The 5,961-nt window shown below is 41.9% G+C and overlaps 1 long non-coding RNA gene across 1 annotated transcript in view; it reads right to left on the bottom strand.

Annotated features, from left to right (window-relative positions):
* Window positions 1–330: 330 nt before the first annotated feature.
* Window positions 331–5,961, bottom strand: part of LOC147244203 (uncharacterized) — a 42,550-nt gene continuing 36,919 nt past the window's right edge. The window contains exons 2-3 of the long non-coding RNA XR_015110300.1: window positions 3,045–3,149; window positions 331–472 (exon numbers count right to left, since the gene is read on the bottom strand). This is a non-coding gene — a long non-coding RNA (uncharacterized LOC147244203). The remainder of the gene's footprint in view (window positions 473–3,044; window positions 3,150–5,961) is intronic.

Raw genomic sequence — 5,961 nt, 5'->3', positions numbered from 1 at the left:
CACTTCCCTCAGACGGTGGGCCGAGGCGCAGAACCGCCGGCCGAGCCTGGTGTCCTCTGCACACCCTGAACATGTTTACTACGACTGCTGTACATTCCTGTCTAGAGGTGTTTTTTTTTCCTCCCCTTTTTTAAGCTTGGGGTTTCATTATATTTTTTAAATGTATTAAAAAATTCACTAAAGATTTGCATTAGGATTTGTTTTATTTATGTACAAATGTATTGCATTTTATTGAAGAAGGTCAGCGCTCATTGATTATCACATCAGCATTAGTTTAAAGAGGTTTGAAATAGCTCAGGTGCTAAATGGTGCACGGTGCCAACGATCACAGGTCTTTACACAACACATGACAAAGCTGCTACACGCGTGTTAAAACGCACACGGAGCCCACAGGGACGGATCATGTATGGGTGAATGATCGGTGTTGTTTTAGTCAGGGCTGCGTTCCTCTGACAGACACCTGGCTGTGTTCCTGGAGAGAGAGATGAATGTGATTAATAAAAAGAAATCCTTTAAAACCATTACAAGTTCATATATAGATATAAGAACATATATTTTTAGTCAAAAAATGGCAAATATCTATCCGGGATTATTCCATGTTGTAAAGACATTACCACAGTTAATAACTTTATAATATATAATAGTCGCTAGACAATTCCCGTTCTCTCTTTTGCATTTCCATTTGCTCCTGTTTTAATTGGGTTACGCTTGTCACTCGGTGTGTCTCGGTCTCAGAGAGCCGCTCCATATTCCTGATGAAGTTCCGTCTTGTAACCCTCTTTTTTCTGGCTCTAATCGCCTCTCAGTGCTTCAGGCAACAGACAAACTGTACCAGATGCACAGCGAGGGGGAATTGCTTTTATTTTGGAAGGGAGCTTGTCTTGAATAATGGTGTAAGTGTGATATTTTATTCACCGGTAGAACGCTTGCTCTGGAACGTGGCCTAGTTAGAGACACCCAGTCAATGAGCAGAAGTCACTTCAATTAATACAGCTAACCTTCCTGATTCAGTGAAAGAGATCTTCTGGCTGTGCAAATCATAACAGCCATTATTCAAAGCTCTGTCCTGCAGGCTGACGTGTGGAAGTCGTGACTGTCAGCGTGTATCGAACACCAGAACGGCTGCGTGCCTCGTATCCTGACCTGCTGCGGAGGTTGACTCGGTCGCTGTGTTTCCACCAACACATTTTGAAGTCTTGAATTAGAAAAAAGTTCATGGGAAAGCAAAAATTCAGACATGTTTGGTATCCTACCTTGAGTTGTTTTTGCCTATTTTTGAAAAAGCGCACCACACTGGGGTGGCCAGCAAGCATCATGGCTGACGTCAGCTGGTGTGTCAGAGTCACTCCTAAAGAGCTCGCCTTTTTCCGCGGTGATGGCGTGGATGAACTCTTTTTCTACTTTATTTATTCTAGCTATGCATCACATCACTACCGCCATCTTCTGGTGAAAATACAAATTATTTAGCCTGGTCGACTGGTTCTAAAGCAGTTGATGGACATCCACCTAACTCACTTTTCTTTTTTGCGCACACAGACACCCAAACCCCAAATTCACGGACAACTGCAGTCATTCACTGAAAGAGGAATATGGAGGATGCTAATCAAAACATCTTTTATTACTTTGAAAATACGAGTCAAATGTTGTTTTTGTAGCCCTGCGACAGTTAATATATAAGGAGGTGTTGAGGATCCTTGTCTAAACCCAAGTCTAAGCTCAGGACTAGCCTATGTTTTAATGTCATGCTCGTACTTTGAAATCTTTCAGTCTTTTGCATCCTGCATGCAACACAGTTGTTTCATCATCGGGGTGAGAGTTCTCTCCTTCCTCCTCACCCTTTGTTCATGTTTATTTGTCACGTTTTCCTCACTGACTCTTCATTTTTCATGCTGTTGGTATCCGCATCAGTTCTCTTCTCCTTCACTCTCCCCAACCTCCCTCTTCCCTGCTAGAGCATCTCCTCCGACAACCCAGCTATTAACCTCCGGCCTCATGTCTCTCCTCTCATCACTGCTGCAGTACTTAGGAGGTCAGTCCAACCCTCCTCTGTCATTTACCCAGTTAGAGTCACTCACACACACACACACACACACACACACACACACACACACACACACACACACACACACACACACACACACACACACAAAGTCTCCATATTAGGAACAGTGTTTTATTTTTCAACCTTTTAAAAAAATCATTAATCCAGATCATCTGGTGAGGTCAACGACTCCACCGTGGACTCGTGTTCATACCGGGGCTGCGTGGCTGTTGACAGGCAGCGGCGGCTAAACAGGGAGAAGGAGGCCTGTCGTGATGGCATCACGTTCCGTTAGATCTATTAAGAACGCGATGCCATCGAGAATATGACCTGATTTACGTGATGTGGTCAACTCGCCGTAAAGACGGTCGATATATCACGGAACAGTTTCAGTTTCTTAGTGAAGTCGCTCTTTATGTTGGTAGGCTTTTGTTGCAACACATTCAGTCATTTCCATTAAGGGCTGGGGTGAATCAGACCAACTACAGCGAGTCGTGACCACGTCACGTAAATCAGGTCATATCCGTGATGGTATCACGCTCTTAATTAAACAATCAGAACGCGATGTCATCACGAAAGACCGTGACACAGGGTTGGGAGATAAACTCTTCCTCTCAAAATCAACCGCAACTCACTGGGTTGTTGAAAACTTTTCATTCATAAACATGTGAAATTGATGATATTGACTAGTTATAGGAATCAAATTCAGGTATTGGGAGCATATCTGATCAGCTCTGTCCCACAAAGATGAATCCTCTGAAATAGCCAGAACCTTCTCCAGCTGATTAATAGATAATGTTCATAAAGTTTTGATGAGACAAAAAAGAAATTGAACGATGACCTTGGACTACGGGAATGTGTCAAAGATGGTGGAAAGTAAGGCGAGACCGATACGGGGAGTGAGCGCTTTCCTAAATGGCTCAGACAGACGGGTGGAGGACAAATGGAAGAATATAAAATGATCAGTGTTTGGTCAAAATTTGTGACTTAGATTATTACCAACCTTGGCAGGGTAGTTGTGGTTTACAAAGCCGGGCTGGTCTGGCCCCCCAGAGGAGGGATAGGGGGCAGCTGTTCCTCGATGACCCTGAGTTCCTGTTTTTGATCCCTGAAAATATCGATTTCAGCCATGAGGTGATGAATTCACTGTCTAAGTGTACTTGAGAGGTTGGACAGTGAGGAGAGCTCAACAGGTGGAGGATGGACGCAAACAGGGAGATGCATGCAGAGCCCAAAAACTGAGGAGGTGAGAGCAAAGAGACACACCATGAACTGTGGATGACATCATCGTGATGTTTAGGTTGGACAGGAGCAGACCAGCCCTCTTGATCAGTATATATATATATATATATATATATATATATATATATATATATATATATATATATATATATATATATATATATATATATATATATATATATATATATATATATATATATATATATATATATATATATATATATATGTATGATGATAATACATGATATTATCAGCAATAACTCCTGGATACGAGATAACAGTGGAACATTACTGCGTCCATATATATATATATATATTACTGCGTCTCAGACAAAGGTGCTGAACTGCAACGGCAGCTTAACCTGGTGGATTACTGTCCCTATCTAGTGACCTGACTCATGCTATACTGGGATCTTGCTGAGTCATGGTCAGAACTCTGACTCTGATAACAGTATGACTTAGACTTTGATCTTGAGGCTTCCTGTCAGAACTCTGACTCTGATCACAGTATGACTTAGACTTTGATCTTGAGGTGTCCTGTCAGAACTCTGACTCTGATAACAGTATGACTTAGACTTTGATCTTGAGGTGTCCTGTCAGAACTCTGACTCTGAACACAGTATGACTTAGACTTTGATCTTGAGGTGTCCTGTCAGAACTCTGACTCTGATCACAGTATGACTTAGACTTTGATCTTGAGGTGTCCTGTCAGAACTCTGACTCTGATCACAGTATGACTTAGACTTTGATCTTGCTGATTCTGTCTTTTATCTTTGAAATTGATGTCAGAGGCAGGGATCCTTGATGTGCTGTGATGAATTGCCGTCATATCTAAGATAGACATTACACACAGTTAGCTTCTAAATGCTAATTGTGTAGGAAACTGAGACTTTTCTCTAAAAAAACAACATCTGCTACAGTTGTTTTGGCACTAAATAATGTAGTTTTGGCCACTGGATGTTAAACAATGAGCTGGAACTTAAAGCTCCACAAAGCCATAAAAGGAGACTAAGGTGGTGATCCTCTGACATTTCATCATAATTTCACACATCAAAAAAATATGACGACAGATTGTGATGTCATTTGATTTTATGACAGTTTTACCAATGAAGTATCGCAGTAATCCTGACAAAAGACAATCTTTTAGAGACATTGGAGAAAAACAGATTTCAATAATAAAATATTGCTACAAATGTTCAGACATAGTCAATATGGTGATTTTATGCAGAATTTTCAAGTGTTTTATTGCACGCACACACACACACACACACACACACACACACACACACACACACACGCAGTGAAAGGGTGGACAGGCTGGGCAATGAGCTGTCACTGCCTCTGTACATCTGGTCATTGGCTGATCCCTGCCCGTCTCTTTTTCTGCTTCTCTCTCTCTGTCTCTCACCCCTCCTCCCTCCCTCTCCTGTGTCTCATTAACACAACATACAATTAAAGTGTGTGTATCAGTGTCAGACCCCCGCTATAGCAACTCAGCCTAAATGGCACTTGGCAGGGAGCTGAATCGCAGCTTCCTCCTCCCAGTCAAACAATTAACGGCCACACACACAAACACACACGCACACACACACTTAAACATGTTAACAGCTAATTAGCTTGACGCAGCAGCATACGGTGCAGTGGTGCTGGCGTTCATAGGTGGACCCGCCCCGACCAGTGCCTTTCACCCCCGTTAGTGAATTAAACAGCTAAATTAGTTGAGTTTCATTCTCCTTGAACAGTTTTTATTAACTAAATAAGTTGTGCTGTTGAGAAACGAGCTTCTATGGCTTGTCGTGCTGCTCCGATCCAGCTTTGAGCAAAACTCCTCCATTTTTCCAGCATGCTTTTATGTCACAATTAAACCAGCAAGTTTTGGAGATGAAAATACAAGATCCTATTACAAAGGTTTCATCAAAGTATTCAGTTCTTCAGGCATCAGCGACATTAGCTTGGCCTGTTTGGAGGCACAGTTATGTCTTTGAAATTTCAGGATGGATGGCATTTGAAAGAAGGGGCTTTTTTTTAACTATCTGATCCTCCACTGAGCTCTACAAGTCGATGACGATGATAAACTCTGTCTGCAAGATAAAAAACTCCTGAAAAGTGCAACGGACCACATTTACTCCTCCCAGTCAGCAGGTGTCTCACTCACTCTTGCAGCATTAATCTCATTTAATAGGCTGACACAAATCACCACATGTGGTCAGAGTTGGAATAGCAGTAATAAGGACAGACGATTCATGTGGTCCATCTCGTCATGTTACGTTTGGTGATGATGTCACACTTTTTAAAATAGTTATTTTACCACCATTACAGTGTTGTCAGGTCAATTTAGTCTATAAACCTGCTCCTTTCTAAAGTTCTATGGATTCTTTAACTATCTGTTTTCTTCAGATTGTTGTGTCTTGAAGTGTTTCTGACCAAGTTACGATGAATCTGGTCGACCCACTGGAACGGGTACATCCAAATGTGAAAAACAACAACAACAACAACAAAAAAATCAAATTTCTTATTGCCACTTGGGGGCGCCGTGTGTCATCTGACCCAAACTTTAATATGTTCTTCTTGGGCTCATATGACACCCTCTATATCTGTGCTATACTTTTTGTCACATTCTGCAAACAGAGGAACACAGAGACCAACGCCACCAAAAACATGAGGTCCCGGCACATGTG

This window comes from Aulostomus chinensis, chromosome 19 (assembly GCF_037954235.1).
Source record: "Aulostomus chinensis isolate RoL2024-O1b breed Wild chromosome 19, RoL_Achi_v1.0, whole genome shotgun sequence".
NCBI lineage: Eukaryota > Metazoa > Chordata > Actinopteri > Syngnathiformes > Aulostomidae > Aulostomus > Aulostomus chinensis.
Note: the sequence above shows the minus strand (reverse complement) of the source record. Positions and strands in the feature narration are given on the sequence as shown.